Source organism: Planococcus citri, chromosome 1 (genome assembly GCF_950023065.1).
Source record: "Planococcus citri chromosome 1, ihPlaCitr1.1, whole genome shotgun sequence".
Taxonomy (NCBI): domain Eukaryota; kingdom Metazoa; phylum Arthropoda; class Insecta; order Hemiptera; family Pseudococcidae; genus Planococcus; species Planococcus citri.
The window spans coordinates 29,575,922-29,594,550 of NC_088677.1; the positions used below are offsets into that span (position 1 = coordinate 29,575,922).

Consider the following 18,629-nt stretch of genomic DNA (forward strand, 5'->3'; position numbering starts at 1 on the left):
CACCGTTAGGTTATAGCTTTATTAAGCACCAATGTTTTATACCTTGGTAAATTTGAAAAAAATAAAAATTTCTAAATATATTCAGATTTGAGCAGAAGCAAATACCTGATCTTATTTATGCACGTAGGCAATCGCACGTTTTTTGCTCACATGATACAACACGAGACTTTCATCAAGCGTAAACTTTATGTTAACGCTTCAATAAATCACGATTAATTGGAACCAATATTATGTGGAAGTTTAACCCTTTACTGGGTACTTTGCGCCATCAGAACACTCGGCATGTCGAACGGAGCCTATTACTGTCAAAAACTTACACGAAATGGTCGATTTCACATGTAAATATTTTCTATTCTCAATATCATTCGTCCAAACCAAACGAAATGATTTCAAATCAAATAATTTATTAGGTACGTAAATTTATTTCAACAATAAATAGGTACTTATTTGGTAACTTTTATTAAATATACATCGATTTCTTTAAAATAAGCGTAAATTTTATAGTAATGTAAATTATAAAACGTTACTAAAATTAAATCACAATTTCAAGTAGGTATTAGCGACTAAAAAAATTTTACATGTCGGATTGCTACATTTATATGTATATTTTTGGAATTTGTCTTTTCTAAAAAACATGATGAAAGTTACGTATTATACAATGAGAATATACAATATTACAAGATTTAATACTAAGAATCATTTTTTTGATGTTCGGGAATGACTATAGACAACTAGGTAGGTAGAGGTATATTACGTAAAGCTTCATTTGTCATGGTTTTTCTCCACCTATTATCGAAATTAACTTTTTAAACGTAGGTATACCTGCGATGAGATTATTCAACGAGTTGGGTACCTACTTTTTTTCATGATTCATAACCTTTCATTCTGTGAAACAAGCATGAATGATCGGTTTCCAACCAAGATGACTATACAGGTGTGATTTTGAAATGAAATTAAGAAGAGCAAACGAAATGACAAATAAAATTTTACCCGAATGACCTGTATTACCTATCTAATATTACGAATTCAATAAATATGTAAATTTGAGATCTATTTATCACCTTTTTGCTTTGAAAAGAGAAAAGGTTGTGACATAAATATATCTCATTAATCATTTTGATTCTTTTTATCGAAAATAATAATATACATCGAAAATCCAAATTTGAATAAGGGAGTAGGTAATTCCCCATATTATAGGTAAGGTATACCTAGATACGTTTCGATGAATAAGTTAAGAAGAAAATATTACTATATCGAATATATTGTAATGGCATCGTTGGAATGGTAAGAAAAAAATACAGATAAAATTAATATTATACTCTCGTTGATTTACTTTCGATTTGAAAGTAAGTATAAGGCTACATAAAAACACACTTAGGATTAAAAAGCTTCGTAGTTTCTTTCGCATTCTCAAAATATTACTCTGTTTTTTTCCTATTTTGAAAACAAATGAAACTACATATAACTAAGTACATACAATAAATAAACAAAATATTCTAGTTCAATCGAAAAAAAAAAAGACAGAGATGAAGGACGGAAGGAGATACTTATCTGTAGAATGGTATTGGGTAAAATGGAAAAATATCGACTTACATGTCGCTTATACGAACAAAATAACGACTTAGGAATTAAAAATAATTGACTTGTAAAATGAGCATTCAGCATTTGATTGCAATATTTCGAACAAACGTCATCCATTATTTTGTTGACGATTTAATGGATAATTGTTCTAATTTATAAGCTCTCTTCGGCCGGCACATCGTTCCGTTCTGTTCGTTCGCGGTGATAAATAGCAAATCGTAGGTATCACGATACTGAAAAACATTGTTGACTGGTTCACGCGCTAAAGTCTGCACAATTTATCACGCAGGCAAATGTAGGTGATACCTGTAATTATAAAAATATTAAAAATTACTTTGGTATTTCGCGCAAAGGTTATTATACGTAAGTATTAATTAACCCTATACATTTTCATCGACATTATAATGGTTCAGTTCAATTTTCAAAGCATCTTTAGGTGTATAGGAGACGGGTGTTGAGATATAATTAACAAGTTACCTATATAGATTAAATCGCAGCAGCTAACTATTTTCCGAAAGGATTAATTATATTTTTTTTATACCGTAGTAAAGGTGATAAATGACACTATCTTTTCCTGCTGCTTTCATTAGTGCTAAATGACATTTTGGTTTTTTTCCTATCTTTCATTCTTTCTTTCTTTCGCTTTTTCTGGGCATTATTACGCTTTTGTAGTCATTCCTTTGTATCTGTCTAAACCAGACTAAATGGGTGAGTTTGATAATTGAAAAAATCATTTTGTGAATTTTTATACCCACCAAATGCTAAGTGCCTATAGCTTAATCGAAGAGTCGTCGTGAACCTTCGACATTATTAAAGGGAAAAGGAGTTTTTATAAAATTTAATTTCGTTGGCAATTTTACGCTTTTTTAGACCTTTGATGGAATCAAAAATCGGTGTGTCAATGTCGAATAATTTTCTCAGATGGAAAGGAAAGATTATTGGATATGAATCTATAACCTGACTCTGAGATGAAATAAATTTACGAAGGATTTATCCACATTTGAGCCTATTTCCAGGGCGGATTAACGGACATCTCGAGGGCATATTTTGACCAACATGTTTTTATGGGATTTTATCATATTCTATCGTTTTTTGCGTAGATGAATGCACCCTTATAATTTTGTCCAAAAGTTGGTGGTTGGTGGATTTTGACCAAATTGAGTAGAGACCTTCATTCTGAGTTGAAAGTCACTCAGGAAAAATTTTAGCTTTGGAGGTGTCTCCGGAGGGGAGAAACTAGCCCTTAAAAGGATAAGATTTTCTTTTTTAAATTGTGATTTTTTCAAACATTATTTCACCTTAATTTACCAATTTGTCTAGGATGTGATTTCAATAAGTGAGTTAAGTATCAAGTAGGACACCGAGGTATTTCACAGGTTCTTGAGAGTGTTTCCAAGGGATGTTTACTGGTCCAATTTTCAACTGCTGTAATGGGAGCAATATTGCAAAGCAAAAATATCTTGGCTTAGATTTTAGTTTGATTCAGTTTCATTTCCATAAGTAGGTACATGGAACCATTTCGAGATTTCATCTATACATTCTTGCAAGTTATTGATAGCAGTTGAAAGTTTGATATTTTTTGACAATAAGTAAGCACGTGTCATCAGCAAACATTGCAATATTGGTATTATCTTGGATGCCAGTAGTAATAAGCATTGTCATAAATATCGATGTAGTAAAATGAGAATAACACTGTACTGAGCAATGAGCATAGCTCCTTGAAGTATACACCTTGCAATATTTTTCTCACTGTTGAATGTGATTGATTGATTCGGATGATGAACAGAGCTGTGGGTCCAAAATGATTTCAGGATGGGGTTTTGGTTTTAGGATCAAAAATTCAAAATTAATTCATTTTGGGATTGGATTTGTTCTATGTAGTATTGTTCTTCTAAATTTTTATTTTGGTTTTAGGATTGAAAAAATTGTTTTGGTTCTGGGATGAATAGGTTCTGGTTTCAGGATTTTCATTTCAACCAACTTTAAGGCCAAATTGACTAATGGACCCTGCAAGGGGTCTAAAAAATGGAAGGTTTTGACATGGGGAATCCTGAATCTGATGATGTAGGTAATTACCTAGTTTAATGTTTTAAATGCATATTTTGCTCAATTCGTCAACTAATTTCTATTATAATCTGAATGAATGGTGATGAATGATGTAAAATGAAAATTTATCAAAATCAAATTAGGGAAAAATCAAAAATTTGAAATATTAAAACCAAAATGATTTTGTTTCAGTTCTGGGATTGAGTTGAGTTCAAAATTATATCAATTCCCGGATTTTTTCATAGCTGTGGGTCTAAAATGATCCTGAAACTGGAATCAGTTAAATCCCGATTCAAATCCAATCCCGAAACCGAAATTGTTATTTTTCTTGATCCCAAAACTGAAAAAATCCTGGAACCGATATACCCAAAACAATCCCTGAACTGAAACAAGTTTTGGGATTTCAATTTTTGCCCTTTTTCCACGATTTTCTTTTGATAAATGGTCATTTTACATCATTTATTGTCAATCATTCAGATTATACGTAATAAAAATTACTTGACAAATTAAGCAAACTGTGAATTTAAAACGTTAAACTAATTACACCGTCGGATTCTTCAAGTCAAAACCTCCAATTTTTTAGACCATTGCAGGGTCCATTCCATAAGTCAATTTAGGCTTAAAATTGGTTGAAATGAAAATCCTGAAACCGAAACCGATTCATCCCAGAACTGAAACAATTGTTTCAATCCCAAAACAAATCTTGAAACTGAAATGAAAATTTAGAAGTACAAAACCCAAAACAAATCCAATCCCGAAATGAATAAATTTCAATCCCAAAACCAAAATCCAATCCCAAAATCGTTTTGGTCCCACAGCTCTGGATTTTTTTGGTTTTGGGATCAAGAAAAATAATAGTTTTGGGGTAGGTTTAGGGATTGGATTTGAATCGGAATTTAATCTGTTCCAATTTCAGGATCATTTCAGACCCACAGCTCTGATGATGAATGATCACCCTGTTGGGTGAAAATCTGCCCTTACTTGACATAAAAACGCAGGTAGGAATTCTACCACTTTATGCCAACACATATCTGCTCATTAATCAGCACATATTTGGTTTTTCTGCCCTTAAGCGTAAAAATCTGCCATTGCTGTTAGTTGATGAAAAATTGTTTGACTCAGCTGGGGATTGAACACAGGTCTCCGGATTGGAGAGCGAGAACTCTCATACCCTAACCATCAAGGCAGATGATATCAAGAGAATAAATATTTATATACTAAGCTAAAACACACACGTAAAATACTACATTTATACACATTTTTCAGCGAGTATATGAAGAAACATGCTACCTATAAGGTACTAAACATTTTTGTAGCATACTTTGTAGCTGGTCTCTTTCAACGTGCAGAAATACGCCACTTAATTTAAAAGTGTAGCGGCCTTACACGACAAAAATACACTACAAAATATTCTTGTACCTAGCGTGTTTTTCAGCAGAAATTGTTTTCTGCGGTGCAGAAAATGTAACAACCTGAAAAGTCACTTCAAATTACACCCGTGAATTGGTGTTTAAATAAAAAACGCCAATTTAACTGCTCTTTAAGGTGTTTTTATTGGCAGAAGGGCAGATTTTCACCCAACTGGGCAGTTGTGAAGGAAAGATGCTACAATATTTTAGCAATTTTGTATTTTAGACCAGCATGCCAGATTGAATCAAATGCTTGTCTGATAAGTACGTATATCCAAAAAGGCTGCTACAGTACTTACATATATTCTTTGTTTTCAAAACCGTTGTCGATTTTGTATAAATTCTGAAAATATTTTAAAATGTCATTCCTGAGACTGGATAAATATTTTGGAACGCAGTGGTGCCAATTTTTTGGTCATTACTGCCAACTTCAAAAAATGAGGAAAAATAGCAAAAAACTCAACATTTTTTTGATTTTTTCAAGTTGGCAGTAGGTACCTAGTTTTTGAAAAAATTGGCACTACTGCATGCCAAAAGATTTCTCCAGTTTCAGGAATGATATTTTTAAATAGTTTTTCATATTTCGGGTAGATTAAGGCAAAAAATAAATATGTAGGTACCTATGTATTTGCAAAGAAAACATTTTCAAAGCACAAATTTATCCAAAAATTAGCAGTTTTCAAATTTTCAACCACTGAGTAGAACTCTAAAAATAGTCTTGGATTCTGATGGAAATAGCATAGATTGACGTATAATCTCAAGTACCTTCACTTGGGACTGGGCCATTTTTCCCAACACGTGTTCGGTTGTGACAGGAGCGAAAAAACCACGATTTTTTCGAAAATGGTCTCTTTTTGAGGACCCATTTCTCCCCTCCAGGAGCACCTCCGGAGCTAAAATTTTTCCAAAGTAACTTTCAACTCAGAATGAAGGTCTGTGCTAAATTTGGTGAAAATCCACCGACCTTTTTTTCGCAAACTGCCCCAAAGTAGGTATGGTAGTATGTACCTATACTTTTGGTGTACCGAATCAAATGCGACAAAAGTTATTCTCCGTTACGTTTTCATTATTCAAGGACAGAATATTATAAAATTCTACCCAAACTTCATTGAAAATTCCAAAAATTTCATTTTCGAAACAAATGATGCCTAAGATTGATTATTTGAAAAAAACAACAGGCAACGGCATCAAACACACTGAAAACGCCATTTGAAAAACTACTCCCCTTCCCCCTCCCTCGACAAAAAATTTCCAAAGCTTTAAATCATGAAAATAGCGATAGAGAATCCCAGCTGAGGAAAATATTATGCAAGTTTGCATAATGGACAGACAAAAAAGGGTTTTTAATACTGCTATTATGTAGCGAAAGACAAATAGACGATCAATCTTTCGTAGAGGCTTTTCGTTTCAACTTTGGTAAGTTATCGAGTAACTGTGGGTGAGTCGAGAGACTCTAGACTATAAGAAACATTTCGCTATACATCGAGTAACACGAACACCAGCAGCACTCTGTAGAATCTTGTACACTTGACAATAAATTTCATCGTTCATGCTGACAGGAAAACGCTGTATAGAAAATTCTGCTAAAAGATAAAGCAGTTTAAAGACGGTCTCATTTACATAAAGTAATATTGTATTAGAGACGGCATGGCATATGTGTGTATATATATTTTTTCAGATCGTGAATATAGTACCTACGTATACGAATAGTACGGGCGTTAGTTTCCTTCATTTTCACATTTTCACTTCTTTTTTGATGCGCGAAGAAGAAGGAACGAATCCACTGAAATGCATTTGTTACCGAGCAAGCTTCGAAGCTTCTTTTGCGAAGCTGGAAAGGCGAAATATAGTCCAATATAATTTATTACACCAGATTCCCATTTCGTTGTTCATTTTTTTAACCAGTGCTGCGGCAAATTATCGAATCAACGGATATACTATAAGGCGAGAAGGCAGCTATTCCGAGGAAAAGGTAGTCGAATATAAAGCTTTGGTACCTGCTACGAAGATATATAAACTACGTGGGTATGTTTTATATTAACATATACTTTATCTATCTATTCCTAGTACTACCTATTTATTTTCGTAATATGGAACAACTTTTGGTTGCGCAAATTGAACTTATTAAAATTAGAAATATCGCTCTGAGACTCGTTCCGAAACACAAATATATCTAACGTGAAAATTTACCAAGTTTACTCGAATATTATTTTGAAAATTCATCAAACCTTTCCACTTTTTTACTCTACCTTTGAATAATGTTAAATATACCTACCTAGATTTTGCATTGAAACCTTAAGATACCTGGATGTTTATATAAATTTTATAAATAGGTATGAGAAAAGTTTTTCTTCGAATAAAACTAAGACACGAGTAGGTACGATCATCATCACTCCATTTTGAGAGAAAAAAATGATGAAAAATTTCAAATAGATTTCCTTATCTAGCATTTTAATAAAGCAATTTATAACGTAGCCCGTTAGACTTTAAAAGTTAGGTACTTGTATTTTGGCAAAAAGGCGATGGTATTTCTTGGTTATGAAAAATTTTTCAACCAAGCTGGCTCGTTTCCAAACGATTTCGGGTTATATGATAGTTTTAAAAACCAAATTAATAATAAAAGAACAATATTTCATGGAAATTATTTTCACAGAATTTCTATCGAAGCGAGATATTATTACGTGTAATGGACGTAGTAAAAATTTTACAATAGCTCTATTAATAGAATGAAAATTGCTTCGGAAAACGTATAAAAGTAAAAATGAAACATAAAATCTCTTCGATTGTGTAACAAAATGTCAAATTTCGAGTGGATTTTTCGTTTTCAGGTTGAAATTTTCAACGACGCGACGATAAAAATACCTGTTTTATGTCGTTGCTGATCCTCGCTAATTTTTTATGCAAAAATTCGGCAGTGAAATCAGTTTTAATTAAACACTTGGTGGAAAAAATTCAACCAATACTGCCTATCAAAGAACAATTTAAAATTATTGAAATTTAATCCATGTTATTTCAACGAACGAGGAAATCTTCTTGACTCGTATTCTTCATTACACTTTTTTCCTACAAAAAAGTTGCCCGTTGAAGCGAAACAGTCAATTATACCCAATCTGCTGTGCAGTGTGTAACGTTTGGTATATTGAAAAAGGGCAAGGGCAACGCAGGATAGCGAGTAGATATTTGAAAAAATACGTCCTATGTACCTAGTAAATTTAAAGAGAAAAATTTGAATACTACGCCCACGACGATTCGCATCATTATCCGGAAATGAAATTTAAAATTAAATTCTTCGTATCCCGCAATTTTATCATTTTTTTCCGTAATGCTTTCCTTTCTTAAAATAAACCTCGTTATTAATCTTATAACCCATTTAATTACCTCTGGCGATAGAGAAATGAAGCCCTTTTTTTTTTACTACCAACACAACTACGTAGAGGGATGAGAAAAGGTCGTGCGAAATTCTCGTTGACAAGTTCAACCGTAAAATGTAAAGTTTTAATTTAAATATTAAACTTTCAACTTAGCAGGACTTGAAAAATGATTATATATTATGAAAAATCGCACTCTGTAATAATTTTCAAAATAAATGTACATGCGTTTCGCTTAATTTTCTATGAGCTTGTACTTTAATGCGTTAAAATTATCAAGATATTTTTACCAACGGCCGAAGAAAACTTTCAAACTTTTAAATTTATTTATTAATTAGTTAGCAAGATTTTCATCTTTTTTTATGTAGTTTTATTAAAGTTTTTCTCGTCGGAATTACCTACGTAGGTAGTAAGTACTTGATTTTTTACCTTCTCTTCCTCTGGCATCTTGCTCGTGTTTGATTTTATTATGGTGTGTATAGGTAGGTACCTTTCTACGCACGAAAATCGTAGAAATAAATTAAAATTTTACCTAACGAGGGCGAAAAATTGATTTTAAAATGTAAAATGACAATGATAATTTATTTTTGATTTTTGGTAATTTTTTTAAAACTCAAAATTGGCTCACTTTCCTTGAAAAACTTCAAAATTGATCGAATAGACGTAAGAAGCAGGCATCGAATCGACTGGTGGTGGTTTGGAGTCATTTTGAAGCCTCTTGAGGATTTTTCAGTTTTTGAAAAAATTGCCTCGAGAAAGGTAAAGATGAAGCTCAGCTTCTATGTTCTCAGATCTACAATATTTATAACCTTTTCGATTAATTTGCAAATTTTCAATTTCCTTTTCATAATTGGATCCAGCATTTTTCTCAGAACTGAAAAAATAAAAAAATTTACTCAAGGCTCCAAAACAACTAAAAAACCAATCAATTTTGAAAAAATACAACGCAGAGAAAAATTTAGAATTTGAAGCAGCCGAAATTAATTTAGAAAATTTGTGCACAAATTGATCAAAAAGATCACAAAGACAAAGTATTCCAGTTTTACAGACACTGAACTCAAATTTGACTCTTTTCATGGCCGATAATAAGGCATTTACAATTTTTCATCTCATTGATGAAATTTTGCTTTTTTTGGAAAATAGCTGGGCCAAATTTAAATTTAAAAAATATTCCCAAAAATTAAAAAATAAATTTCAGGAACTGAAATTTGATCTGGTGATGTATTTTTGGATACTTTTTCGATTTATTTTATGCATTGATCATTTTTCAAAAACAAAATTAATTTGGATTAGTAAGTATAGCCCTACATACTAGAAAAGATCGTTTTTTTGCTCAAAGTACAAAAGGCACTTGGGGAGGGGAGGTAATTACATTTTTCGAGAAGGTATCGAGCATAAGTTCAAATTTGTCCCTCGTTCATTGCATGAAAGGACAAGCAGCACAGCTGCTATTTTACCGGACTCGAGAGCCTTTATTTATAATTAGGTCATTAATTATCTACAAATTGGAGCCTGGTTCGACGTTCACTTTTCACGCCTTCGTCTCAACTATTTTGTATTTTCGTGAATGAAATTATCAAAAACTTTTTCGCTGTCAATCAAGGAAATTTTTCGTTAAGCTCGAAAAATGCGTTGAAAAAGTTAATTTTTTCGCTGAAAAAAAATCAACATTCCAACTTTCATAAATTTGCGGAGATGTGTACATGAAACAGTGTTATAAGACTTTGAAATTGACACGAGACGTTCCGACATGCTTTTCATCGGTGTAGAATGCAAAATGTTGAAGCGAAATATGAGATGAAACGTATTCCGGACAACTTTCGTCATGTGAGTAGCTTACCTGCGTGTTTGCGGTTACACGAGTAATTTCAGAGTCGATGTTCATTTAAGTATCAAATAAATCATCGGAATTACCGAATCTTCCATCTGAAAATTTAAAAAGTGAAACGACTTTTACAATAACTTTATTAAATTCTCACACTGATGCGGTTTAGAATGGTGCATAATAGCGGATTAATCCCGAAACAGGGAATTAATTCAGACTTATAGGTACCTATCTAAATAGGTAAAGCTCGGACTTTGGAGGTGAATTAGCAGAGAGGTTTATTTTCATACTGTCGTAACTCCAAATACAAGAATATGTATTGAAATTCTGAAAGTAGGTTTAGTGCTATAATTTTTTCTGAGCCTTGATTTTGAATAACTCGAGTGTTTGCGGGATTACTCGCGTTATATAGTTGTATTTTGATTAAAACTGAATTACGACGTAGCCATTACATTATCTAAAAATGACATAAAAGAAGTAATATCCTTGAATATAATAAAACCAACGCATGTGGGAGTAAAAAAGTTAACGAACAGATAGTAATGGGTAATTAATCTTGCAATTAAGTTAATTATTGCTAAGAATTCTTTGTATAATATTTTATATCACGATTTCATTTATTGACCCAGTCCTCTTCTTTTCTTTATGTAGTTCAGTTTTATCGAATGTAGGTCTATTTATGTAGACCTATAACTCCCTTTGGGATGAAACCTCAGCAGCTATATTCATTTTCAAAAATATGTACGGTCTACTACCTACGTAAACAAACACAGAAAACATCAAGTAGGTATATGAGAGGGTAATACAACGTAGATGATATTTTAGAAGGTAAGTAAAGGGCAAGGTACCTGCTTATCATTGACGAACGACCAAAAGTACCAAACTTTTTTCTACACCAGCGAGAACGTCGAAACAATCAACCTTACTTACTTTTCTTCCATAACCTATTTGGAAAATATCCAAATTTATTTTTCTTTGCGCTTTCATTACCAAAAGCATTTTTAGGTCGTGAAAATGATTAATCGACTGTGTAGCCAAAAAAAATGAAATTTTATTCGCTGCACAAGCTTTCGGAATCGAAGTGAAGCGTGAATAAATTATTGCCAAAGATTTACCAGCGGGTACAGTTTAAACCCAAAATCAAACACACCGTTAATAAACATTAAATACGAGGTTAGCAGTAAATGACCCAGGAGGCTGGAGTTGAATTTGAAACGCTCGCTGGCATTTCATTTCATTCTGGTAGGTATTATTTTTTGAATTAATTTTACGCGTTTAAATTTTGACGATGGTTGGAATAGATGTGAAAAAATAAGGTTAGAGGTTATAACCTGGGTGTTGCGAGGTTAATGAGGGGTAAATTTATTAATTTCACTGCTGTTGATACTTGAATGTTTATGAGATTTTTCATCGAAGATAGGGTGTCCGAAAAATCATGTGTACGATTTAAAAAATTAAGAAAATTGCCCTGATGGTGAAGTTTTGGATTGACGAAGTCAATGATATTGTATTGGATTCTCATCATTCAAATACTGAGCAGGTAATTACCCAAAATTATCGTCGAAATTAACAATTGATAGGTACCTCAAAATTACCAAGTTATTCTCTATAATTACCAGCAATATCCCAAAATTACCCTGAAATTAGTGAAATTTCTCAAAAATACCGAGTAATTCCTCTAAATTACGCGATGACTTGCCAAAATTACCTGGTAATAACACAAAATTACCAAAGTAATATGTCAGAATTACCGAGTAATTACTCAAAATTACCTCGTAACTTCCTAAAATTCAAAATAATTTCCCAACATTATAAAAATATTAATATTTCCCAAAATGAGTAATGACCAAGTAATTTTCTGAAATTACCGAGTAATTACTCGTATTTACCTGGTAATTACTCGTATTTACCCGGTAATCACTCGTATTTACCCGGTAATTACTCGTATTTACCCGGTAATTACTCGTATTTACCTGGTAATTACCCAAAATTGCCGAAAAAAATGACTAAATAATTATCAAATAATTCCAAAAATTGTCAATTATAATTTCTTAAAGTAATTTTGGGTAATTACTTGGTAATTTTTGTTTGGTTTTATTGAGAAATTATTTGGAAATTCTGGGAAATTACTCGGAATATATAGGTAGTTACTTGGAATGGAATACATGAGTTGGTAATTTTAGGTAGGTACCTAGTTACTTGGTCATTTTGAGAAATCATTTTGTGATATTGGGACATTAATTACGTCACAAGAAGTTTTTCCTCTCCTTCCTATCCCCCCTTCATTTAATCATGTATTCAGAAAATTAACTGCTTTTTAAAAAGACAGAATTAGGTAAATGTTTTTTTTTTTTCAATTCATACCTAGGTACCTACTTATTACTTCAATTTCTGCCAAATGTCAAGAAAATTTAATCAGATATTGAAAAAAACTGATTTTAAGTGGCTACTATTTGTAGGTACATTAGTAAGTACATATACCTACTTGTATGTAGATAGCAAAGAAAAAGTCAGTGGATTTTAATCAAATTCAGCAGAGAAGAGACCTTCATTTTGAGTTGAAACTTGAGAAAGTCGCCCATAAAATTTTTAGCTCCGGATGTGCTCCTGGAAGGGAGATTTGGGCCCTCAAAGAAAAGGTATGATTTTTTCGCTCCTGTCACTACACAACCTGTTTTGAAAAAAGTGCCAGGTCTCGAATGAAAGTATTTGAGATTCTGCGTAGATCTATGCAATTTCCATCAAAATCCAAGACCACTTTTAGGGTTCTGAGTGGTTGAAAATCAGCAAATTGCTCATTTTTGGAAAATTTTTTCTTGGCTAATATCTCGAATTAATTATGCCAAAATGTTGAAAGGTATCATTTCTGAAAGTGGAGAAATATTTTAGAACGCAGTGTTGCCAATTTTTTGATCATTTTTGCCAATTTCAAAAAATTGAGAAAATGTCTAAAAACTTATGAAATTTTTTTGATTTTTTGAAATTGGCAAAAATGATGGTCAAAAAATTGGCAACACTGCGTTCCAATAGATCGACGCAAGATCTGAAATACTTCCATTTGAGACTGGATAATTTTTCCAAAACAGGTTGTGTAGCGATAGTAGCGAAAAAAATCACAGTTTTTTTTTTCTGAAAATGCTCTCTCTTTGAGAGCCTATATTATGTACATTATGTTCTCTCCAGGGGCACATCCAGAGCTAAAAAAATTCGTGGGTAACTTTTAACTCAAAATGAAAGTTTCTGCTAAATTTAGTCAAAGAAGAATTTAATTTTCACAAATTTTGATAATTTCTTCCCTCCCTTACCCTTTCTTTGATCAATTTACAGGTCTTTGGAATGTTTGAAAAAATTGAAAATGAATGTAAAGAAGAACATACTTTAGCTCCTGTAATTTTAAGGTTATGCAAACATGCCTGCATAAGTATTTGGTAATTTTCGAACAAATCTTTAAGGCATTTTGAGTGAAAATTTAACGAGAAAAAATGAATTTTAAATTCACTACATACACCATCTCAAGCAATATCGATATTTTTCTTCGTGATATATTTACAAATGCGAACATTTGAACTAATCTACCTGTACAAAAATTACTTCCAGGTTTTATTTATTCTTTACTCGAGGAAGACACGTATAAATGCGCAGGTAAGTCCCTCGAAAATACCCAGGGAAAAGACGTTGTCAAATACGTACGAAAAAATGTACCCTGAAATCGAGTCTGACATATACAACTTGAAAATAATCAACTTATGCTCTTGATTTTCCATTCAATCTCGCCGAAAAAATTACTTTGAATAGAAACACTCGTATGTAACATTAGAAGAAAAACAAATCACCATTTCGAATTGGTTTGAAAAACACTACAATTTACGACTCGGAAAAGTATATACACAGAAAAGTGAAACAATCCGAAAATATGTACCTCACAAACGTTGTACAGCATTAATTTTAAATTCCTTATAAACTACATCGCCGGCGAGGTACCGGTACATATTTCAGCCACGTTGGGAGATTTAAAATACTTATACTGGTGTAACACACACACAACAACAATGACGCTGAAAAGTGTTAGCAAAAGTTATTACGTGGTAAAATGAGAATGCGACTGAATGTTTTTCTAGATATTTGTGGTAACGAAAAGTTGGTCTTTTAATTAATTCGTCATTTTTTTTCGCATCTCTCGTTCGTTAACATTCAAGAATATTTCCCAAAAAGCTATTAATTTCTTTTTGAAAAGGGGGGTTTGTTGCTCGGATTACGCCTATTAAAAACGTAATTTTGTGCCGTTATCGTTAATCGCGTTGCTCGGAATTTACAATGACATTATATATATACCTCGACCAGCTCAGCCTTGATGCCTATTTTTCATTTTTACGCCTGTTCTTGATTTCAACCGTTTACCTATCGTTTAAAAGAAATCATTTTGCTGCAGGGTGTAGGTACAAATACCGGTACAAAAAAGCTTAAATAGCCTTTCATCTGGTGATTATGCAACATATACTATACAGAATCTGCCACGCATATTATAAAATAAAGTTAGTCTGGATGAAAGAAAGGTTCGAGCAAAAAAAAAAGTACCCAAACCTAATTTCGGGTATACCTTCTTTGCAATGTCTTGCAGATATTACTCGACGGGCAAAAAATCGCCATTGAATATATCCAAGGACGACATTTTTTTTTTTTTGAAAATAAATATCCAACTAGTGACAGGTAATATGTTCTTTATCAGAATAGCTTTTGCATAACCGCGTTCATCCTCTTTTATAACACATGCTTTAGAAACGATCTTTTCACAGAGAGGATTATAGCACAAATTTATAAAGAAAACAGCTCCAATAAGTTGATGTAAATAGCTTAGATATATTTTTACGCACAAATCCAAATCCTTTCATCGGAGACCTTGGCAAAACTGGACGCAATTTGATAGAAAAAAAATTCGCCAATTTTCTCCGCTGCGGTAATTCGTATTTTTTATTCTGTAAAAGTAACACACGCAGTTGCCCTTTTTCCTTGAGCGAAGCTGCAACTTTGATTAATTTTTATTAAAAACCGAGTCCGTTCTATTTATGGCTTTCTCTCGGTCGTATTGTGACTTTTTCTCAATGGTAGTCGTTGACTTTTGAATGAAAATGCATAAATTGGGTGAATGGTTTAGAGTTTTTAATCGTCGTATCGAATACGAAATAAGATTTTGTTATTGTTTTTCCTTTCGAGTCGAGATTATGAAAAAAGAACTCGCCATTCATAAGGTCCCAGACAAAACAAAAGTCGTAGAAAACAGTGACGATATTTTCAACTCGTTTTTCATTCAGACAATTTACGAGAAAAAATGGACAATGACAGAACTGTATTTCAAAAGTAGCAGTTCCTTCGAGCACATTAAGTTGTCGTCGGTTCTTACTTATACCTATTTGTAGCTGAGTGGTGGTTAAACTGTCATTTACTCGAGTATTTTAAAAATATTATTGATTATTAGTCAAATCATACGAGAAAAAAAGCTAAAAGAATGGACATCAGGGTTGTAAATTAGGCAGGTAACTATTATTATTTTTTTCTTCAAACTATGGAATAAATTTAATAGGTAGGTTGGTAGATAAGTAGGTAGTTGGGTACACGAGTTGAAGTGAACCTACGTAAAAAAGGGCAATTGAATACATTGAATTAGATTAAAACTGATGTCTACGTAATTGCAACCACAGGAGCTTTTTACCTACTGTACTTATTTTACATTTCTATCACTCGCCTGCATATTTTTCGAAATCCTTTCTTACAAGTAGGTACACAGAATTTAATATCGAAGGTCAAGAAATACGAAACCACAAACTTTCAACTATATTAAGTTGAATAAGTAGTTTTTAAAATGTTTATTCAAAAATGAACTCGAAAGTACATACATATCGACAGTAGTTTTAAATTACAGCAATAAAAGTTTGTTTACGTGCTGTTGGGGCTATAATTGAAAAAACAAAAGTCGCCTCTAATGTACGAGTACGAGTATCCATTTTATAACAATTTTGTGTTTTTATCGATCATCATTGAAAATGGCGAAGTGTAACGAAACCTGATGTTTCGGGCTTTTCAAAAATTAAATAAATTTTCGATAACTAACATTCGAATTCGTAAACAAACACAAGAGTAGTTTCCTTGCACGATCAAAATGATTAAGTACATAACTTTTCAAAACACATGTAAAAAAAATCGAAAAATTGTTGCGAGCTTTTTTTAATTTGATAAAAGCTTGAGTTTGAAATTCAATTTTCGAGGTCATATATACATATGTACCTACCTACCTACATTAAAACATTTGCAAAAAATTTCTGAATGTTTCATTCGCCAATTTTTTAAAAATTAAGATCGGATCGTCCTTAGAAGAGAAAAAAATAGACAACTATGCGGCTTATTGAATTTGTGTAATCTAAACTGCAAAAGTCAACTCTTAAGGAGTTAAGGACAATTCGATCAGCCCCTAGCCCATTCTGGGGAAGTACTTCGCCGATATCTAATACTAAAATGTGGCGTGTAGGATAGTTGATAGAATCATGGACCAGCTAGTTGTATCCAACGATCTGGGACCTTTGACTATATATACATGGACTGCTATCTCATATGGAAATATAAGGGAATCGTGAAGCCAAAGCAATAGAGGTACTAGATCGGGACATAGGCTCTGAGCATGCGTGAGATTTCGTTGCAACGAGCGTTGTGGTTGTTGGAACGTGGGAGGGTGTTTGTCGCTCCAAGGTTCAAGGTGATTGGAAGGTAGGAGAGTGGTTTGGATTCCTGCGCGCGCATGAAAATTCCTGATGCTCCAGACTTAGTACCTCTATTAGCTATTACTTTGGCTTCATTGGCGAAATGGAAGATAGCAGTCCATGTATATATGTGTGTGACCGTCCGCAATAATACCGACCATCGGTCACAACAAATCGAAACAAAATTTTCACAAATTTTTGTTCCCTACACCATTTAGGGCATTAGGGCCCAAAAATAGGCGAAAAAACATTTTTTGATTTTTGCGACCGATGGTCGGTTTTGTCGCAGATGGTCACATATAGTCAAAGTCTGGGACACCCCTACAGCCTAATCTTCACAAACCACAGATACACCAACTCGATGAAATATCTCGTGCTCAGAGCCATAAAGGAGAGATTCTACCACCCAGTGTGGCCAGCTTCTGTGTCCTCCCTGCTCCCATACAGGGAGTACCTTAGCATCAGTGAACTGCACACCTGCAAACTGACCCCCCACTCAAGTGAAGAGTATACTTAAACATATTGAAAAAAACGTGAGGCACAGATCTAGAGGAACAACTGGGGAGTATATCAGTCAGATCAAATGGAGTATTTACAATAGAAGAACTGGAAGATGAGATAATGCGCAACTCCCAGAGTACATCGTGCCTTGGTGCATTGTGTTAGCCGGGACTTCAAGATAAATAAGAGCATGCATCCTAGGAAAAAAAATGCAATGAAGGAAATTGTAGAGAATTAAATTTCCTTTCTGCTCAGAGCTGGTTATTTTTCTGTAGGATGCTATGCTCTTATTCACACAAGCCTTTGGCAATGTTGACACTCTAAAGTCAAGGGGTGCCAAAGTGGGAGAAGTGGTGGAGATATACAGCAAATGGAACTACCTTCAATATGCAATAACCAAAAAAAGAGGCAAGGACAAGCCAAAGATAGAAGACTTTGCACGAACAATGAAAGCTCTGGCAGCCAAATGCATAGAGCTGAACATAACTAAAACTGCAGTACCGAGATTAGAGTGGGGTTGGGACCAACTTTATTGGAAATTAGTTAAGCGAGCGCTCCTGGAGTGCTTCAAGGGCCTTACAGTGACTCTCAGAGTTTGCACCCTCCCCCCACCTACCAAACATGTTAGCATGACTACCTGAACAAGATGTCAAAAACCAATATTGTCAACTTCAACTGTAAGTAAATAAAAACCTTTTTTCCTTCTTCATACTACTAGTACATATTATTTATATGCTCAAAGCCAAATTCAAGACACAAAATTCTCAGGACCGAATTTACCTGGATCTTGAGATAATCCTAAAATTTACTATAATACATATTTAGCTGTACTTGTAAATACTAAACTTATAATATAGAAAACAATCTTTTCTTGTGGGCAGTTGGTGAGAAGCCCCAAGCAAGTGCACTGACCGCCCTACAAAAGTCCAAATAAACCTGGTGGCAACAACTAGGGGACCTAACTTGTTGAGATCACTCCTAGGATAAATCACTCCCCCTTCAAACTTCACCCTGAGACAGGTTGGGGGCTCAGTCATGATCAGAACAGGTATTTGTGGAAATGAAACCTGGAAAGTGACAACTGGGCCTGAGGCAACCACCTAGGGTTTTGAGTCGTGGTGGACAATCCGTCTCACCTCCCCCCCTCTCT

General features: G+C 33.5%; 1 protein-coding gene across 1 annotated transcript in view; it reads right to left on the reverse strand.

Annotated features, from left to right (window-relative positions):
• Nucleotides 1-436: 436 nt before the first annotated feature.
• Nucleotides 437-18,629, reverse strand: part of LOC135831248 (protein THEM6-like) — an 87,947-nt gene continuing 69,754 nt past the window's right edge. The window contains exon 3 of the mRNA XM_065343594.1: nt 437-1,887. The gene's annotated coding sequence lies outside the window, so the exon portion shown is untranslated. The remainder of the gene's footprint in view (nt 1,888-18,629) is intronic.